Genomic DNA, 22253 nt, shown 5'->3' on the forward strand with positions numbered 1-22253 from the left:
AGCTGTTTTTTCAGCCTATTTGTCCTTGTTTTTATTATCCTGTATCATTTGCTAAATTAACCCTCTGGAGCACTGCCCTATCTGCCATTGTGCATAGGACAAACCATATATAGGTGCAAACCACACTCTCTATGATGCAGCAGTAGAAGGTCATCAGCAGTTTTTCATTCACTTGTTATTACCTGAGAAATCTTCAGTAGTATAATCTTTGTTGGGCCCTTTTGACCACTGCTGCAATGTGAGTACCTCAAGTTAGGTCCTCTTTTTATGATAACACCCAGAAACTTAAAACTGGCCACTTGCTCCACTCAGTCTCCATTGATAAGCAAGGGCTGGATATCTGATCTATTCCTTCTATAGTTTACTATAAGCACTTTGGACTCATTGGTGTTAAAGACCAAGTTACTGTCTCCACACCGCTAAAGCAGCCAGTCCACCTCATCTCAATAGGCAGATTCATTCCACACCCCACCCCACACTCAGAATGAGTCCCACCATTGTTGTACCATCTGCAAATTTAGTAATAGTATTACTAGCATGTGTGGGAATGCAGTCATGCACAAAAAGGGTATAGAGCAAATGACTCAACACCAACTCCGTGTTGTACTGATGTTAAGAATAAGGGCTGAAGAGATATGATTACCTAATCTAACCCTCTGAGAATGGACAGACAGGAAATCCATAATCCAAAGGCAGATTGAATAAGATTGGTGGCTGTAGGTTTTGACTGCTGGTTTGGAATGCCAGGTTGATGTATGATGTATGATATGTTGGCTGCTATATTTTGCTAAAACTAGTCTAAGTGAAGACATGTTAGAGGCCACATTGGGGATTACCTCATGATGATAAGGGGGAAACAGCAATATTTCTCCACCCTTACTGTGTCTGCCAATAGTCATACAGCAGCCATATTTAGGGTGACTTGGTCCTTATGGGTTAAGGAGACACCTATCCCCACCTTAGATCATCTGCTTGGTCTCTGGGAAGAATATTATCCAGGCTATGTGGAGGATGAAATTATTGAGATTTGCCCAGATCTGAACAAGGAAGGTCAAGGGGCCTGGTACCTGGTCTAGTGTTGTGGGAGGAGTTTGAGCCAGCGACTCCAAAGAAAATAAACAAGGTCCCCTGAGAGATCCAGAAGCCCATCACAATGCTGTTCTTTAAGGGTTTTGAACATTTTGTTCTTTCTTCTTCTTGTGCCATAGCCGTCATTGGATGTTGGTGATCCTATCTTTTTATCAACAGCTACATTAAAAGTGTTGTTGAGTTTTTTCCAAACGAGTCCTTTAGATCTTGAAACCATAATGTTCTTCTTCTGCCTAGACCTCATTTGTCTTCAATCTTTCCATGGAGGATTAAGTGAAGTATGAGGTATTTTTCTGGGTATTGCATTAAATGTCCAAACTATTCTAACTTTAGCTTTTTAATGATTTTGATTATTTCCTTTGGCTTTCCCAAACAGCTTAATTCCTTCTCATTTCTAATTTTGTCAACCCAACGTATACGTAATAGCCCCCTTTGCTTTTTCTATCAGTTTCAATTTGGGAGAGACCTACTAGTAAGAGAATAATTGAGGACAAAGATGAGAGAAATTGCATGTAAAAGATTCTGAACTAATTCATCTAAAATAGATTTCTGGATATTTATTTGTTTGTTTGTTTGTTTGTTTATGTGTCAAACAATTATAGGATGGTAATTTGTACAAATAAAATATTAGAGAAGTAATGATAAAAAATAATGATGGAAGACAATAGAACTGTAGGACAGGGATGGTATTGCATCATGGGCCTTTTATTGAAAAGCTTTGTAGGCTGGGAAATGTGAAAAATGTGAAGGGACATTTTGTTATGACAGTAGACAGGGACCGCCTTCTGCCGCACGAATCCCAGCGACCAGTTAGGTCCCACAGAGTAGGCCTTCTCCGGGTCCCATCAACTAAAAAATGTCGCTTGGTGGGACCCAGGGGAAGAGCCTTGTCTGTGGCGGCCCCGGCCCTCTGGAACCAACTCCCCCCAGAGATTAGAATTGCCCCCACCCTCCTTGCCTTTCATAAGCTACTTAAAACCCACCTCTGCCGCCAGGCATGGGGGAAAACCCTGCTGTTCTGTTTCGGGTCTATGTGACCCGAAGCCAAGTTTGAGTCCCTGTAAAAAATTTTCCCTGCATATCTGAAACTTGAAATTTCATTACTGTTCATCATTTCAGGGGTTCTCTCTATGAGAATTTTTTTTGGGGGGTGGGGGGCTTAGTTTTTGCTGGGCAAAAAAAGTTACAAATCTTCTGTTCCCGGGTCACCCTGACCCGGACAGAAAACTCTTCATTTGCAGTGCTTATGTTTGGTCTTTTTGAAAGCTTTTTTCACTTGGAAAGTAGTCTGAACATTTCTGCACACAATGATATGAAAATTGAAATGAAAAAAGTAAATTTTATTTGTTTATTTTGCTGATATAATGCATGCCCCCCCATTTTTGTGAAAGTTTTTTCAATTTATGGATAGTTTTGCTTGCAAAATGCATTCTATTTTACTGAAGTTGGTGTGGGATTGGTAGCTTGAACATTTCTGAATATAAGAAAAATATAAAGGAACTGAAAAAAATGATTCTTACTGGTTTTTTAACATCAGAAAAAAGGCCTCCCCCCCCTCAGCTGCTTGCAACCATTTTCACTTTTTTTTTTAATGCTCCAAATCCGAAATATTCTTTAAAATCTTGGGCATTCATTTACTCAATTTAACAATGCTGATCATCAAAAAAATATTTGTGGGGGTGGGGGAAATTTTTTTTTTTCTGGGCAAAAAAAAGAGTCACGTTTAGTCTGTTCGGGTCATATAGACCCGGACCAAAATGATTTTTTTTTTAGGTACTTGAATTTGGTCTTTTTGAAAACTTTTTCAACTGGAAAACTAGTTTGAACATTTATGAACATAATGATATGAAAATTGAACTGGAAAAAGTGAGACTTATATTTTTATTTTGATCAAAAAGCCCCTCCCCCCATCCTTTCTGAATTTCGTGTCAATTTATATTTTTTAAGGCTACAAATCCTTAAGGAATTTTCCCCAAAAAGGTTTGATACACTAAATTGAACATTTTTGAATATAAGAAAAATATAAATGAACTGGAAAAAATGGTTCTTATTGGTTTATTTTTGCCACAAAAGGGCCACCCCCCCTCGGCCTTGCTGTGTGCCATTATTGTCACTTTTTATACATATTTGGCTAGAAATATTTGGAATATCCTTTTGAAAATCAACCACATTGTAGCTAGAGAACTAATTTTATGAAACAAATCCATTTTACTAAAAGTATGTAAGTTTGAAATTAACAGCATAATTTTTATATAAATTGAAATAATTGAACACGGGGGGGAGGCATACATTTATGTGCAAAATAAACCAATATGCATCAATTTTTCCAGTTCAATTTTCATATCATTATGTTCAGAAATGTTCAAGCTACCAATCCCACACCAACTTTAGTAAAATAGAATGCATTTTGCTAGCAAAACTATCCATAAAGTGAAGACTATTTTTTAAAAAATGGGGGGGGCGTGCATTTCATCAACAAAATAAACCAATATGCATCAATATTTCCAGTTCAATTTTCATATCATTATGTTCAGAAATGTTCAAGCTACCAATCCCACGCCAACCATTTTGCAGGCATAATTATCAATAAACATAAAATAAATTCACAAAAACGGGGGGGGGGGGAGGCATATTTATGTGCAAAATAAACCAATAAGGATTAATTTCTTCAGTTCAATTTTCATATCATTGTGTGCAGAAATGTTCAGACTACTTTCCAAGTGAAAAAAGTATTCAAATTGACCAAACATAAGCACTGCAAATGAAGAGTTTTCGGTCCGGGTCAGGGTGACCCGGGAACAGAAGATTAGGGAGTTTTTTTAAACAGAACAGCAGGGTTAAGATTTCTTCTCCCCCTAGGCCGTTACAATGGTATGCATGGTATGTTTGTATGTGTGTTTGGTTTTCTATATTAAGGGGTTTTAATTTGCTTTTAGTATTGGATTATTATTGTATATTGTCTATGATTTCTGTTAGCCGCCCCGAGTTTTCGGAGAGAGGCGGCATATAAATCCAATAAAACTTGAAACTTGAAACTTGAAACTAAAGTTAAATTTTGGGGCTGTGGAGAAGAAACTACAATGTCAGGTAATGTTTTCCAAGAAATGACCACTCTGTTGCTGAAGTCAAATGTTTTCCAGGCAGTTGGACTAGAAAATCTCCATGGTCCCTTCCAACCCTATTATTCTGTTATTCATGACCAAATAACTGTAGAGTGTCCACCATCAAAAGAATGAGATGGATAAATTGTTGCAATTTAGTAAGGAGAATTTATGCCCACCTCCCTCCCTTACACCACATATGGAACACTCAAGTATGAATACTTTCAATTCTTTAGGAATTCTTTTGTAAAAATCTTACATAGCTGTATTTCAGCTTCCCTCTTATTTTATTTCTACATAATTTAACCAGTTGAATAATCCAGATTAATTATTTCAACCAAGATTGTTGCCCCAGCTCATGTATGGGGACAGCTTGAAATGATTTCTATGTTTGGCCTGTTGGCTGGTTGAAATATGTTGAGAATGGAAATGATCTAACTCACATTTATATATTTCTTCTAGTCACAAGATGCTCCTTTGTATTCAAATCTGGCCTTAGAATTATAATATAACACTTGGGGAAGAAGAGACAGCCCAACAGTCCAGCACTGGAGGCCAAGATGGAGAAGACCTGCACAGCCACCATGTATTTTCCCTTGGTGCTCAGGTAGGTGGGCAGGAAGGAGACCCAGACATTGCAGAAGACCAGCATGCTGAAGGTGATTAGCTTGGTTTCATTGAAGGCCCCAGGGAGATTTCTGGCCAGGAAAGCCACTGTAAAGCAGATGGCAGCCAGGAAGCCCATATAGCTAAGGGTGATGTAGAACATGAAAACAGAGCCTTCATTGCATTGCAGGACGATCTCCCCACGCTGGGAGTGAAAGTCTAAGTCACAGAATGGGGGAGAAATTCCCAACCAGATGGAGCAGATCATAATTTGGACACTAGAAAAAGAAAGTATGATGGAGTTGGCCAAGCTTTTCCCCAACAATCTCTCTACTCTGTTTCCTGGTTTTGTGGCCAGGAAAGCCAGCACCACTGTGATGGTTTTGGCCAAGAGAGAAGAAAGAGCAACTGAGAAGATGATGCTGAAAACTGTTTGTCGTAGAAGGCAGGTGGTTTTCCTTGGTTGACCAATGAAGAGAAAAGGAGACAGGAAGCAAAGCAGGAGGGAGACCAGAAGGATGTAAGTCAGATCTCGGTTATTGGCTTTGACAATGGGAGTTTCTAGATATTTAATGAATATGATTAAAACAAGGCCTGTGGCTAAGAACAAGGATATGGCAAAAGAGACCAGAATGATTCCCAGGTGTTCTTCATAAGAAAGGAAGGATATTCTTTTTGGGATACATTGGATTCTGTCTTCATTTGGATATTTTTCATCTGGACACTTGGTGCATTTTTCTGTATCTGAGTAAATCAAAAAGAGCAATTAAAAATATTCTATACTTCCATGAAATAACTTCTTGTGACCACAATTGTTACCAGCAGCATTTCTGAAGAAGCATTTTAAAATCCCTGCAGCGAGAAGATAAAAAGAATATCATTTTATATAACAAAAGTTATATTTTTATAGTTTATGAAATTGGAAGAAGTCCTGGAGCTTGAATGATTTACTGTGTAATTTACAGAAGCTACATTATTAGAGGTATATTATGAATCAATCAATCTTTTTTGCCTCGGTGGCACAGTGGTTAGAGTGTAGTACTGCAAGCTACTTCTGCTGATCAGTTTGGCAGATCAAATTTCAGTAGGCTCAAGGTTGACTCAGCCTCCCATCCTTCTACGGTCGGTAAAATGGGGACCCAGATTGTTGGAAGTAATATAGTTACTCTCTGTAAACCGCTTACAGAGGGCTCTAAAGCACTGTGAAGCGGTATATAAGTCTAAATGCTATTGCTATTCTAGGCACATTTCCTGGATCCTGCCAGATGGCATTTCTTAATATACTTTGCTTTGGAGGCCTACCTTTCAATATCTAATTATTTAGGGGGGAAAAGTTAGTTCTGCAAATAATCTGGAATCCAAACTAAAAAGCAGAAGATATATTTGGAGGTGGCGGGACTAGAGAAGTTTCTCCAATCTGCTACATGGTCAAAGCAATGGAAACTGCAGTTTAATGTCTCCAAATGTAAAATAATGCACTTGGGGAAAAGGAATCCTCAATCTGAGTATTGTATTGGCAGTTCTGTGTTAGCAAAAACTTCAGAAGAGAAGGATTTAGGGGTAGTGATTTCTGACAGTCTCAAAATGGGTGAGCAGTGTGGTCGGGCGGTAGGAAAAGCAAGTAGGATGCTTGGTTGCATAGCTAGAGGTATAACAAGCAGGAAGAGGGAGATTGTGATCCCCTTATATAGAGCGCTGGTGAGACCACATTTGGAATACTGTGTTTAGTTCTGGAGATCTCACCTACAAAATTGAACGGGTCCAAGAATGGTGGAAGGTCTTAACCATAAAACGTATCAGGAAAGACTTAATGAACTCAATCTGTATAGTCTGGAGGACAGAAGGAAAAGGGGGGACATGATCGAAACATTTAAATATGTTAAAGGGTTATATAAGGTTCAGGAGGGAAGTGTTTTTAATAGGAAAGTGAACACAAGAACAAGGGGACACAATCTGAAGTTAGTTGGGGGAAAGATCAAAAGCAACGTGAGAAAATATTGTTTCACTGAAAGAGTAGTAGATCCTTGGAACAAACTTCCAGCAGACATGGTTGGTAAATCCACAGTAACTGAATTTAAACATGCCTGGGATAAGCATATATCCATTGTAAGATAATATACAGGAAATAGTGTAAGGACAGACTAGATGGACCATGAGGTCTTTTTCTGCCATCAGTCTTCTATATTTCTATGTTTCTACACTCTTTTAGGCCTTCTCTCAATCCCCCCCCCCATTCCTCTCTATATAAGAAATTTGAATATTCCTCTGAATTGATCTAATTAACAATAGTTTTTCCTATCTGTATTATGAAGACTTCTATTTTGAGACGAGCAATTGTAGCTCCTTTTCATGTTATGTATTTTGTTTGGTTTTTTATGTTTGTTTGTGATGGGTTTTTTTTTTTGAAAGATAATAAAAATTTAAAAGAAATTTTAAAAAAAGAAATTTGAATATAATAGCACTTAGACTTATAAACAGCTTCATGTGCTTTAAAGTCTTCTCTATGCAATTTACAGAGTCGACCTATTGCCCCCAACAATCTGGGTCCTCATTTTATCAACCTCAGAAGAGTGGAAGGCTGAGTCAACCTTGAGCATGGTGAGAATCAAACTGAACTGCTGGCAAAAACAAACAATCCCCCCCCCCCAAACAAACACAATCGAGCTTCAATCTATCTTTCAACTTGCACTTGGATCACAGTGCTTCAGATGACTCCACTTCCACAAGACGTGCTCTTTTTCTTAGTGTCTCCCACCTTCATGGATGGAAATGGTCCCCTCTGGACAAGGAATGCAGTCATAGCAGCAAGTAGGTTCTCCTTCTCGCTTCCTCTTGACAAACCCAGCATGACAGTTTTCCACACATTGAGACTGAGGCAAAGACTAAGGGGGGGGGGAAGGAATTTGAAAGAAAATAGATTGGGACAATGGATGCAGACATTAGCATTAGCCAAATAGTTCCTGGGTTTCAATAGTTCATGGTCTCATTCCAAACAAATTTAGGAGAGATAAATACTGGCAGATTTTTCATTTACTCACTCCCTTTTGCTCTTGGCATTTAACTTTTTCTAGTTAAGCAACTCTACATGGATGGAATTGAAAAGATTTAAGCCTTAAGTTACAAGAGTTTGGTTCCTCCACCTAGACTTGTTAACACACATTTCTCCATTCTTGATGTAACTATGATTTTAAGGTACAGTACGGTGATCTTGCATTATATTTTGGAAAAGGCGTTACTGTAAGAGATTTATTAAAATGTTATTATATCTATTATATTAGATTGACAGATTACAGTTGAAAGGGATCTTATAGCAGGGGTGAGTTCTGGTTTTCTTCACTTCTGGTTCACTTAGTGATACATCATGTGGGCATGCTTCACCGGTGCTTTGCACATGCACATGCTTCTGCATATATGCACAGAAGCAAAAAATAAGATGATTTGGGGGTATGACCTATAAAGCCCTTCATGGCATCGGACCAGAATATCTCCAGGACCGCCTTCTGCTGCACAAATCCCAGCGACCAGTTAGGTCCCACAGAGTGGGCCTTCTCAGGGTCCCATGGACTAAACAATGTCATCTGGTGGGACCCAGGGGGAGAGCCTTCTCTGTGGCGGCCCCGACCTTTTGGAACCAGCTCTCTCCGGAGATTAGGATTGCCCCCACCCACCTTGCCTTTCGGAAACTTCTTAAAACCCACCTCTGCCATCAGGCATTGAAGAAATGGACCATCTCCCCTGGCCTATATAGTTTATGCATGGTATGTTTGTATGGATGTATTGTTATAAATAAGGGTTTTTTGATATTTTAACTATTAGATTTGCCATTGTATATTGTTTTTTATTATTGCTGTGAGCCGCCCCGAGTCTGCGAAGAGGGGCGACATACAAATCTAATAAATGAAATGAAATGAATGAAATGACAGACCTAGGTCACTGCGGATTTAATGACGCAGGCCATCAAGTTACTACCTGTTCTATAGAACTGATCCGAACCGTGAGGAACCCACCTTTGTCTTATAGGTCATGTAGTCCAAACCCCCTACCTAAGTAGGAGAACCTACACCATTTCTGACAAATGGCAGTCCAATCTTTTCTTGAAAGTCTCAAGTGATGAAAATCCCAAAAATGCAAGATTTATTAAATAAAATAAAACTGGAGTAAAGAAGGAAACTTTGGACCAGTAGGATCTGGATAGGCTTCTTCTGGAGTATATAAAACTTTGCAAAACTGCTTCCTTTTGAAAATAGTCCAAAACCATCCGTCAGTTAAGATATAAAGGGGGGAAATCCTTAAAAATTAGGGTTCTCTTTATTTGCATGTTTCTTTTCTCAATTCACATGGCTCTCAACCAAAACTATGTAAAAGGGATATTGAGACTCTTTCTAGAAAAAGTATAGAGAAGAACAACAAAGAGGACTGAAGGCTAAAATATCTAAAGAATGATTGTAGGAACTGGGTATGTCTCAGGGGTTATCACAAGAAGAGGGAGTCAAACTGTTAAGGTATGTGCAGAGTAACCCTTGAATAGCAAGGATATGCACATAGAAACTTTGTATTGGAGTAGGCATGAATAACCATTCAGTCGCACATAGATACATTAAAGGGCATACTTCAGGAAACAGTACAGTTCAATAAACAGTTCAGGTCATAGATGCTCAAATCAGTCAATGGTACAAAGTCTTCTTACCAGCTATATCAATGTAGCAGAACATATAGCAGAATATCACAGAGAGGGAATATCACAAAAGAGAATAAGTTATAAGCAGTATTGGGTTGCTACATGGACGAGGGGGGAGTAGTGGAAATGGAGCTATGCATGCAGCTCCAGCTGACTGGCATGTGTGCACGCATCAGAGCAAGATTTGCTTCCTGGGCATGCAGGAAGCCAAATCCAGCGCAAGGATGAATGAGCAAACAGAAATTTGGCAATTTTCCCCAATTTTTTGCATCTGTGAATGCGTGGAAGCAAAAAAATAAGCAAAATTTGCTGAAATATCATACTCACATGTGTCCTTGCATGATTTGGCTACCTGCGCATGCGCAGAAAGCAAATCTCGCTCTGATGTGCATGTGTACCAGGGTCACAGAACTCTGTGGGAAGCGCACTGGGAGCGGCGGTAGGTGGAATCCGCCCTGGTTATAAATAAGTTATATTACAGCTCTCTCTAATTCCCTCTTATGGAAACCTACAACACTATTAGCCAATCACTGCCTTCCAGCTGGACCTACTTCCCAGTAGCTCTTAAGTGGCTCGCAGGGACTGCTGGGAAGTGTGGGCATGGCTACTGGCCTATTTCAGGGGCTGCTCTCTACCCACGCTTCCCTTCACTTCTCTGCTCTTCGCCTCAATGGACACTCACCCACCCTCCACTCAATCCAGGGTGACCTTTAGAAGTCCCAGCGACCGATTAGGTCCCACAGAGTGGGCCTTCTCCGGGTCCCATCAACTAAACAATGTCGGTTGGCGGGCCCCAGGGGAAGAGCCTTCTCTGTGGCGGCCCCGACTCTCTGGAACCAACTCCCCCCAGAGATTAGAACTGCCCCTACTCTCCCTGCCTTCCATAAACTCCTTAAAACCCACCTTTGTCGTCAGGCATGGGGGAACTGAAACACCTCCCCCGGGCACGTACAATTTATGCATGGTATGTTTGTGTGTGTGTCTGTTAGAAAAATGGGGTTTTTAAAAAAATATTTTAAAGTTATTTAGATTTGTTATAAATTGTTGTGTTTTGTTGTGAGCCGCCCCAAGTCTGTGGAGAGGGGCAGCATACAAATCTAAATAATAAATAAATAAATAAAGTCGCCCAGTAAGGGGGCGAGTTGGAATTGTTTGCAATCTTGAGATTTTATTCCAGATTGTTTTTTCGCCTTCTCCATCCTGGATGGATGAGATGGTATAGTGGTTAGGGGGTGAATCTGTTTGTAAATAGATTTTGGTTTTGCAATTCTATGTTTACATTTGGTCACTATATGGTAGAAACAGGGCGGAAAGGGTATCAGTAGCAACTGTGTGTTCAATTTCTGCCTTGCTATTTCCAAAATGGAGAAGGGCTTTTCTTTCTATCAAACACTTGCTTTGGGGCTTTAGTTTTCCAGGTTATGGGCATTATCTCACATCAAAACAGCCTTTATGATTTCATATGAAGCATAAACATCTTTGGAGCTTCTTCTTTAGAGGAGCAGAAGGCCTATTGCTTATCCTAGTGGGATGAAAGATAGATATGGATAACTCTGGCCAAATTTGGGATGCTTAAAAACATTATAGAACATCAATGGCCTCTCAAGAGAGAGATTCTTCAACCTGGACAAGGTGAGGCTTATTTCTCACATGAACCAACAGAATCTCTAACCAGTCATGACTATATTTCATCTGATTCAATCCAAACCTTAATGCAGACACTGGTTAAAAAAACTTGATGCTATTAGCAGCACAATTGCCAGCACTTGAATATTTCTCATCAGCTTGATCCATAGTCTCCATCCTAAAGAATAATCATTCAGCATCCAATATTGGAATGACCAAATGACTTTAAAATAATATTCCTTATCATGGCATCTGAAGGATACTTTTGTCAACAATAGTAAAGTCCCCACAATTCATCTAATAAAATGTTCAGTATTTTCTTCCCAGTAAGGGTCATCCACCATAGTAACTAGAATTAATTCACTGAAATGGGTTTAGAAAAAAATGGGTTTAGGTCTTTAGAAAAAAGAGAAAACACAACAATATTTTATCTACCTTGTTGTACAGATTTAGCCATGAAAGAGCAATTTCATTAATAATAACCCTCTGTCTTTCAATACTCCCCAGTTTCCTTTTGATCAAATCCCCCTCAGGCAAAATCACCATGAATTCAATGTCCATATCTGCAGCTATTTCTCCATTATGGTCCAGGTAAAGTTTCCAATGGGAAAGATTGTAAAACTCATTCTTCTCCAGAAAGGGATGGAACTAGAATGGAAACATCCAGGAATTTTAAAAGCAGAAACCTTGGTTTGTTATCCCACCTCTTATCCTACAGTTTTTTCTTAATGTGCAAACATGCTTAATTAGGACAAATGTTACCACTAAGTTTATAAGTGAATGAGAAAGGTTCAGCAAAATTTGTCAATTATATATTGACATATTTATTGAGAAAATATAATAGACACATCTGACCAATTATAGGGAACATTCTACAGCAGGTATCAAATAAATTGAACTATAGCAAAAAACAACAATAAAGACTTAATGAACTCAATCTGTATAGTCTGGAGGACAGAAGGAAAAGGGGGGACATGATCGAAACATTTAAATATGTCAAAGGGTTAAATAAGGTTCAGGAAGGAAGTGTTTTTAATAGGAAAGAACAAGGGGACACAATCTGAAGTTAGTTGGGTGAAAGATCAAAAACAACATGAGAAAATATTATTTTACTGAAAGAGTAGTAGATCCTTGGAACAAACTTCCAGCAGACGTGGTTGGTAAATCCACAGTAACTGAATTTAAACATGCCTGGGATAAATAATATATCCATCCTAAGATAAAATACAAAAAATAGTATAAGGGCAGACTAGATGGATCGTGACGTCTTTTTCTACCGTCAGTCTTCTATGTTTCTATTTATAACTCCTTGAAAATAAAGTTTGCCATTTTTCTAGTTGTTAATCCATAATTTTAATTAAAAAAATAGAAAAAGAAGTAAGATACCTAGTTGTACATATACTAACAGCTGCCAGAATAGTATATGCCCAACAGTGGAAAACAGATAAAATACCGGAAGAAAACATAATAATTAAAACCCTGCTGTTCTGTTCGGGTCGTATGTGACCTGAAGCCAGGTTTGAGTCCCTGTAAAAAAATTTCCCTGCATATCTGAAACTTGAAATTTTATGACTGCTCATCATTTCAGGGGTTCTCTCTATGAGAATTTTTTTTGGGGGGGTGGGGGGCTTAGTTTTTTCTGGGCAAAAAAAGTTACAAATCTTATGTTCCTGGGTCACCCTGACCCGGACCGAAAACTCTTCATTTGCAGTGCTTATGTTTGGTCTTTTTGAAAGCTTTTTTCACTTGGAAAGTAGTCTGGACATTTCTGCACACAATGATATGAAAATTGAAATGAAAAAAGTAAATCTTATTGGTTTATTTTGCGGATATAATGCACCCCCCCCCGTTTTTGTGAATTTTTTTTCAATTTATGGATAGTTTTGCTTGCAAAATGCATTCTATTTTACTAAAGTTGGTGTGGGATTGGTAGCTTGAACATTTCTGAATATAAGAAAAATATAAAGGAACTGAAAAAAATGATTCTTATTGGTTTTTTAACATCAGAAATAAGGCCTCCCCCCCCCCCCTCGGCTGCTTGCAACCATTTTCACTTTTTATTTTTTTATGCTCCAAATCCGAAATGTTCTTTAAAATCTTAGGCATTCATTTACTCAATTTAACAATGCTGATCATCAAAAAATATTTTTGGGGTGGTGGCTAATTGTTTTCTGGGCAAAAAAAAATCATAACTTTGAGTCTGTTTCTGTTCGTATGTGACCGGACCAAAAATAATTTTTTTAGGTACTTGAATTTCATCTTTTTGAGAACTTTTTCAACTGGAAAACTAGTTTGAACATTTATGAACATAATGATATGAAAATTGAACTGGAAAAACTGAGACTTATATATTTATTTTGATCAAAAAGCCCCTCCCCCCATCCTTTTTGAATTTCGTGTCAATTTCTATTTTTTAAGGCTACAAATCCCTAAGGAATTTCCCCCCAAAAGGTTTGATATACTAAATTGAACATTTCTGAATATAAGAAAAATATAAATGAACTGAAAAAAATGGTTCTTATTGGTTTATTTTTGCCACAAAAGGGCCACCCCCCCCCGGCCTTGCTGTGTGCCATTATTGTCACTGTTTATACATATTTGTCTAGAAATATTTGGAATATCCTTTTGAAAATCAACCACATTGTAGCCAGATAACTAATTTTATGAAAGAAATCCATTTTACTAAAAAAAGTATGTAAGTTTGAAATTAACAGCATAATTTTTATATAAATTGAAATAAATTTATGTGCAAAATAAACCAATATGCATCAATTTTTCCAGTTCAATTTTCATATCATTATGTTCAGAAATGTTCAAGCTACCAATCCCACACCAACTTTAGTAAAATAGAATGTATTTTGCTAGCAAAACTATCCATAAAGTGAAGACTATTTTTTAAAAAAAACAGGAGGGCGTGCATTTCATCAACAAAATAAACCAATATGCATCAATTTTTCCAGTTCAATTTTCATATCATTATGTTCAGAAATGTTCAAGCTACCAATCCCACACCAACTTTAGTAAAATAGAATGCATTTTGCAAGCAAAACTATCCATAAATTGAAAAAAAAATCACAAAAACGGGGGGGACATGCATTATATCCGCAAAATAAACAAATAAGATTTACTTTTTTCATTTCAATTTTCATATCATTGTGTGCAGAAATGTTCAGACTACTTTCCAAGTGAAAAAAGTTTTCAAATTGACCAAACATAAGCACTGCAAATGAAGAGTTTTCGGTCCGGGTCAGGGTGACCCGGGAACATAAGATTTGTAACTTTTTTTAAACAGAACAGCAGGGTTAAAAAAATACTAGACTGTGCAGAGATGGACAGGCTATCCAAAAGATTAGAGGGAAAAGAAGAATCAGATTACTATAAAACATGGGCAAAATTTTATGATTGGCTAAAAGAAAGAAAGAAAGAAAAATTTATGCAAAGCAACACGTCAAATAAAAGAATTCAAAAATTAATATTATGTAAAAGAAGTGTAATTCTCTGATCAAATATCCAAAAAAAGGGGGGGAAACGTTCATTTCCCAAATGTTGTATATATATGTTTTTATGTATGTTTTTTCCCTTTGTCTTGTATGTCACATTTGTAAAATAAAAAGAAAAAAGAAAAAAAAAGAAAATAAAGTTTGATTACCCCAAATCATATATTTTTTTATGATGAAAGTTCCCAAAATAATCTATTCCCAGGTAAACCAAACAGGGAATATGACCACAGGAGCTAACCCTAGTTTATTGGAGTGCTATTAAGGAAAACCTTGCAAGTCTAAAAATCCACATCTCCAGTAGGAAGTACAGTACACCCCATTGCTGAAACCTCTAAAGCAGTGCCAAAAGATTTTAAACAGCCCTTCCTTTTTAAGAAAACCAAAAAGCCATAGTAAAGAGGAGAAAAAACTCAGGCTAATTAAAAATCTGGGTATGCTGCCAAAAGACATTAATGACTGTTATAACAAAGTTACAACCTGACCAGGAAACAATTAAGCAGAGCAATAAAGATAAGCAGAATCAGGCTAAAAATAACTCACTGAAGCACACCAGAACACATTTTTTACCTGCCTCTCTGCCAGGATTAACCCTTAGGATAGGAAAGAAAAAAGATCTAGGACCAGGATTGACCTATTAAAGCAGGAAAAAAAAAAACCCAGGGCCCACCTCAGCTGAAAGCATATCAAAGCCTATGAAACTGCAGGATCTTCAAAGGAAAACTATGTATAAATAGGTACAGGCTTGCCATCCCAATCTGCTGGGTAGGCAGGAATGCTTGAGATGTGTTACTATTTCCTCTTGCTTTCCTGAATTAAAGAGTTTTGCTTTCTGGCAGCTTGGTTCAGTGTCAATTTCTTCTCAGTGCCAGTAACGGCTTCACAACTAGGGAATGAACCAAGGAGATTTCTTCCAGCACTCCCACCAATTCATTTTTCAGCCTGAAAATTTAGGGAGGATTCTTTGTGAGTTTCTATTGCTGGCTTTTAGGCAACTACAGGATCTCCCACATTATCTGATCACTCCCAGGGCAGGTTATCTTCTCCCTGTCCTCAAAGTTATTCTTGCATATCAGTACAGTTCCTAGCTTTATGGGAAAGCTTTATGGCAAATCCAGATAGTCCTCAATTTACGACAGTTCATTTAGTGACCATTCAAAGTTACAACATCAATGAAAAAGTGGCATGACAAATTTTCACAAGACCATTGCAGCATCCCCATTGTCATGTGATCAAATGATGAAGAATATAAAATAAAGGAATCCTTCAAATGGGAAAAGTCCCCTTTAAATTCTAGAGGAGGAGTAGGGAAAGCAATACCCTCTATAGGAAAAGAATACTATTCATAAGAAAAAGTTTGAAATAACATTTCAACACCAAAACAGCCAGGAAGTGATCATGTAGAAACAAGCCACCAAAAGTTAGAGGTGATTAAAATAAAAAACTAACAAACTACATACAGCAAGAAATTCCTGAGAATTATAAGATTATAAAGTTTATTTTCTATCTTGTACTAAATGTAAACCTGTAACAAAAGGATGCAAAATGTAAGCAACCTAGTGTGAATTCTGATCTTGTGAAAGAAGTTGCAGAGGTTGACATGTTGTACACAATAAAGAACATTTTGTATCAAGTTCTGAGTACTTGGAATAGACTTCTGTCCCAAGCCTGAAACTCTATTTCAGCAAAAATAAACATCTGAAAATTGCCTTCCTCTTTCCAGCATGATTCGTGAGCCACTCACATTGGGAAAATAGAACCCAGCCGAGGCTCAGGCCACTAGTTGTTCTAAGGGTCTCTTTCAAATTTATAAAAATAAAATTCTGCAGTGCTAATCACAAAGTCTGCACACAGGAATGGTGTTAAAAGTACAATCATCTTTTTTAAATTAGAAGTGTTTAATATCAAAATATATCTGCACCTCTATAACTGCCTGGTTTGGTTCTGCAACCCAACAAGACAGACACAGACTTTAGAGGATAGTTAGAACTGTGGACTAAACAATTGCTACCAACCTGCCTTCCATTGAGGATAAACTGAATAAATAAAATCGGAATAAACAAAATCTCACAGCCAACCTCCACTCAGTAAAAGACCTTGGAATACTAATATCAAATAATCTAAGTACCAAAGCCCACTGCAACAATACCACCAAAAAGGCTTCTAGAGTGTTAACCTGATCCTATGCAGCTTCTGCTCCAATAATCTCTCACTACTCACCAGAGCCTACAAAACTTTTGCCAGACCCATCCTTGAATACAGTTCATCTGTCTGGAACCCATACCACATCTCGGACATCAACACCCTCAAAAATGTCCCAAGATACTTCACCAGAAGAGCCCTTCGCTCCTCCACTCGAAACAGAATACCCTACAAAAGTAGACTAACAATCCTGGGTCTAGAAAGCTTAGAACTACGACGCCTAAAACATGATTTAAGTATTTCCCACAAGATCATATGCTGCAATGTTCTACCTGTCAATGACTACTTCAGCTTCAATCGCAACAACACAAGAGCACACAACAGATTCAAACTTAATATTAACCGCTCCAAACTTGACTGTAAAAAATATGACTTTAGTAATTGAGTTGTCGAAGCGTGGAACTCATTACCTGACTCAGTAGTAACAACCCCTAACCCCCAACATTTTTACCTTAGACTATCCACGATTGACCTCTCCAGGTTCCTAAGAGGTCAGTAAGGGGCGTGCATAAATGCACTAGTGTGCCTTCCATCTCCTGTCCAATTGTCTCTCCTTATCTCATTTATCTTTTCTTCCTTCCATATATCTTCTCTATTTTTATATCTTTTTTTCTATTCTTTTCTTTATATATATTACTACATGTCTATTCTCTTCAATGTGTATTATGTATTGGACAAAATAAATAAATAAAATAAATAAAATGTATACTGTCAAAAAGAGGGCTGTGAAAATATTTAGATACCTCACATCCTGGACACAAACTGTTTCAACTCCTACCCTCAAAATGATTCTATAGAGCACTGCATACCAGAATGACTAGACACAAGAACAGTTTTTTTCCTGAACACCATCACTCTGCTGAACAAATAATTCCCTCAACACTGTGAAGTTATTTACAAAGTCTGCTCTACTATTAAGCTCATTGTTCCCAGAGGTGGGCTGTTAAGATGGAACTGTGACATGTGCTCGCCCCGTGGCTCTGAGACCTAGTGGAGTCCATCCCAATTATACTACTGCACCTGTGCAGGTAGCAAAATTGGTTGTGGAGACATGGGTATGCCCGTGTTTCGGAGCAATTTTTTGCATGCGCGGAAGCAAAAGACATGCCAAAACATGGCCGCACTTGTGTCTCTGCATGCGATTTTGCCACCTGCAAAGGTGCAGTAGCATAATTGTGCCACGGAGGTGAGCACGCATCACCATTCCATCTTAGCAGCCCACCTCTGATTGTGCCCATCTCCCATCTCTTTCCACAAATGATTGTATGATGGTAACTTTGTTGCTTCTATCCTTATGATTTATATTGACTGGTTCCAAATATGATTTGATTGCTTATTTTGTTTCTGGACTATCATTAAGTGCTGTACCTTATGATTCTTGGTAAATGTATTATTTTTTAATGTACATTGAGAGCATATGCATCAAGACACATTCCTTGTGTGTCCAATCACACTTGGGCAATAAAAAATTATATTCCATTCTATTCTATCTGGTACCACTTGCTTTGTAAATTATCTCCCAAGCAACTAGATTGGCCAAATCCATTGGCCTTTTGTAGCACAAAAAGGTTGATATGATTCCACTCTTTCTCTAATGGATTCCTTCTCCAGAGGAATCTAGGTTTTTTGTATCATTGTTGGGACCCCATACCTCCCATGGTTGCAGCCGTGGAGTCATTTGGGTCTCCTTCCTTCTCCTCCAGGATCTGGACGAATATGCAGCCTTCAAGACGTGGGCCAGAGTCATAAAGATAACATAAACAGAGTCACTGTTTTCAACAAAAATCCCATTCAATTCATCTTCGGTCTCCACTGGAGTTTTTTGTGTGCATCTTTTCCGGCCTTTGACAGAATAACCATATTTTGAAAGAGAACATTGGAAATTCTTGTCTTCATACTGGGAATCTACAAAGGAAAAGGGTTCAAAAGCACCATATTTTGGGCTTATTTTTTGCATAAATTCAAAGCTCCAAATACTATGGATGTATTTGTGATACCCAAGATGAGATATTATACAGTTTCCCAAAGTTGTGGTGATCCAGATTTTCTCTCTAATGGGCCCTGATAAAGTGTCAAGTGTTAGATGAAAAATATGAAATGTGCTTGAAACAATAATATGTTCTGTGAAGTGAACAAAGGTATTGACTTGTTTCCACTGAGCAAAGCTGGAATCCCTGAAGGGTTCTGGATATTTAGTTGTTGTGAACTGTTGTGATATAATGATACAAATTCCATTCCTGACAAGTAAAGGAGGAAAAATCACCAGGAAATTTTCTCCCTCCTCTGTGTCTGGAGCAAGGAGGCCAATCAAGGTCCATTTGAAATGCAAGAGCACTTGGACAATACCTGAATACTGAAATCCTTCTTTGGGAAGCATTTGTTGGAAAAAAGGGAATTTGCGTTTATCACTCAGTGTCTCTGAAGCAATTCTGTGACTGCTCTGGAAAAGCAAGGGAGAATGCTGTGTTATATTTGGGGTCAGATCAAATTTAAATATGAGTTTTTAAAATAAATCCAACTTGGCCTTCTCCGGGTCCCATCGACTAAGCAATGTCGTTTGGCGGGACCCAGGAGAAGAGCCTTCTCTGTGGTGGCCCTGACCCTCTGGAACCAGCTCCCCCCAGATATCAGAGTTGCCCCCACCCTCCTTGCCTTTCGCAAGCTCCTTAAAACCCACCTCTGTCGTCAGGCATGGGGGAATTGAAATTTCACTTCCCCCTAGGCTTATAGAATTTATACATGGTATGCTTGTATGTATGAGTGGTTCTTTAAATTGGGGTTTTTTAGATTATTTTTAATATTAGATTTGTTTACATTGTCTTTTCATTGATGTTAGCCACCCCGAGTCTTTGGAGAGGGGCGGCATACAAATCTAATAAATAAATAAAATAATAAATAAATAAACATCTTAGAATATGCAAGGCATTGCATTATGTCAGCTCTAGCACACATGTGCACATTGGCCAGCTGACCTTCAGCCTTCTTTTTGGCTGTTTTCACTCTCCCCAGGCCTCAGGAAAGCCTTCTGAACCCTGGCATCCCAACAAGCCCAACAAGCCTACCAGAAGTCCACAGGCTTCAATGAAGCCTGTGCGCATGTGTGAGGGGGACAATGTAGGACAGTTGTGCACATGCATTGGGGCCAGCATAGGGATTGTGCACATGCACAGGAGGGCATTGCATTATGAATGTGGGCACGCACTCATGCGCTATCGCACACACGCCTATTCTTTTGCCACCTGTTGTGGTTAGGTCTGGCCTAGCTCCTGCCCCAAGGACTGTGTATGTGGGGGAGACATCCACATGCTGCAGGCATGTTTTGCCCCCGGTGGAATCTGCTGATGAAGGCTCCTCTGACCAAGAAGACATGAGTGACAGGGAGGAGGAGAGTGTGGCAGACAGCTCAGAAGGAGATCAATTATCTAGCTCCTCCTTGGATTCAGAACAAGAGTTAATGATACAGCCATGCATGCGGAGAGCGATGCATAGGCAACAACAACTGAGAGATTATTATCAAAGAAAATGAGGCCACCTGTGGTTGGGTGGGGCTGTGGTAATTAGTGAGGCTGCTATAAATAGCAGCCTGTGGGTTTGGCCATTGTGGAGGATTATCTGATCATTGTGTTTCGTGACTGCTTTACTGACTTTGACCTTTTGTGTGCTGATTTTCCCCCGCTTTGAAACTAAACCAGGGCAAAGTGTGTTTCACTTTGTGAAAGAAAAAGGACTGTGAATTGCCTCACAACTGCAAACTAAGTATCACAGAACTGATAAGGGACTTGTACAAATTACCAGTTTGTTTGTAGACAAGTGCTCTTTGCTATACCAAAAGAGGGCTTAGTTTAATTGACTTTTCATTATAAAGAACATTGTTTTGAATTTTCAAAAATGTGTGTGTCTGAAAATTGTACCTGTGCATTTTTGGGAGAAGTCTACCAGAGAGCCCGACAGAACAGGCACCTAAGCCAAAAAAGGTTCATCATCACTGCCCTATACCATTTCAGACAAATGGTTGTCTAATCTTTTCTTAAAATCATTTATAGCATCTGAAGGAAGGTTGTTCTACTGATTAATTGTTCTAACTGTCAGGGAATGTCTACTTCATTCTAGGTTGCTTCTCTCTTTGATTAGTTTCCATCCATTGATTTTTATGTTGCTTTCAGGTCCTTTGTAGAATAGCTTGACTCCCTATTCTTTCTGACAGCCCCTGAAATATTGGAAGGCAGCCTCCAAGATTTTGGAAATTAGTTCATCTATTTGGTTGGGTGGTCTATAGTATACGCCTATGACAATGTCACTTTCCCAACTTTTATATTGACCCAAATGTATTCAAGACCGTTTTCAACATTGTTATGCTTTCTTTCTTTCTTTCTTTCTTTCTTTCTTTCTTTCTTCCTTCCTTCCTTCCTTCCTTCCTTCCTTCCTTCCTTCCTTCCTTCCTTCATTCATTCATTTATTTATTTATTTATTTATTTATTTATTTATTAGAGTTGTATGCCGCCCCTCTACGAAGACTGTTTCTGTAAAGATGTAGCTATTTCTTATATATCATGCAACTCCACCTCCTTTTTTATTTGGTCTGTTTCCTTTAAATAATTTAAATCCCTCTAGCTGTGTATTCCATGTGTGAGATTCATCCCACCACATTTCCATAACAGCAACAATATTATATCAGCCCACATTTCCTTGAATTTCTAATTCATCCTGTTTATTCCTCATACTCTGTGCATTGGTGTACAGTGATCCCTCTATTATCGCGAGGGTTCCGTTCCAAGACCCCTCGCGATAATCGATTTTTCGCGATGTAGTGGTGCGGAAGTAAAAACACCATCTGCGCATGCGCGCCCCTTTTTCCATGGCCACGCATGCGCAGATGGTGTTTTTACTTCCGCACCTGGGAAGACCCAGCAGCTGAGGAGCCGCCTGCCTGCCCGCTTGTCCGCCGCTTGTCCGCTTGTCCGCCGCTTGTCCGCTTGTCCGGCCGCCACTTTTCTTGTCCACCGCTTTTCCGCTTGTCCGCCGCTTGTCCGCTTGTCCGGCCGCTGCTTTTCTTGTCCGCCGCTTGTCCGCTTGTCTGCCGCTTGTCCGCTTGTCCGGCCACTGCTTTTCTTGTCCTCCGCTTTTCTGCTTGTCCGGCTGCCGCTTGTCCGCTGCTCTGGGAGTTGAAGACCCAGGGAAGGTTCCTTCGGCCGCTCAGCAGCTGATCTGCTCGGCAGCGCAGTAGCAGCGAGGAGCCGAAGATGGGGTTTCCCCGTTGCCCACGCAAAGGGGAAACCCCATCTTCGGCTCCTCGCTGCTCCTGTGCTGCCAAGCAGATCAGCTGCTGAGCGGCCAAAGGAACCTTCCCTGGGTGCCGCCCGCCGCTCGAGAGCAAGAGGGGGAAAGATAGAGAAAGAGAGAGAAGGAAAGAAAGAGATGAGAGAGGAAGGAAGAGAGTGTGAGAGAGGAAGAAGC

At 39.1% G+C, this 22253-nt stretch overlaps 1 protein-coding gene across 1 annotated transcript in view; it reads right to left on the reverse strand.

The window, feature by feature from the left end:
- The window catches only part of LOC139158328 (vomeronasal type-2 receptor 26-like), a 42449-nt gene extending 23219 nt beyond the window's left edge, over positions 1 to 19230 (reverse strand). The window contains exons 1-2 of the mRNA XM_070735632.1: positions 19146 to 19230; positions 18451 to 18704 (exon numbers count right to left, since the gene is read on the reverse strand). The gene's annotated coding sequence lies outside the window, so the exon portion shown is untranslated. The remainder of the gene's footprint in view (positions 1 to 18450; positions 18705 to 19145) is intronic.
- Positions 19231 to 22253: the final 3023 nt, after the last annotated feature.

This window comes from Erythrolamprus reginae, chromosome 2 (genome assembly GCF_031021105.1).
Source record: "Erythrolamprus reginae isolate rEryReg1 chromosome 2, rEryReg1.hap1, whole genome shotgun sequence".
In the NCBI taxonomy this organism is placed as follows: domain Eukaryota; kingdom Metazoa; phylum Chordata; class Lepidosauria; order Squamata; family Dipsadidae; genus Erythrolamprus; species Erythrolamprus reginae.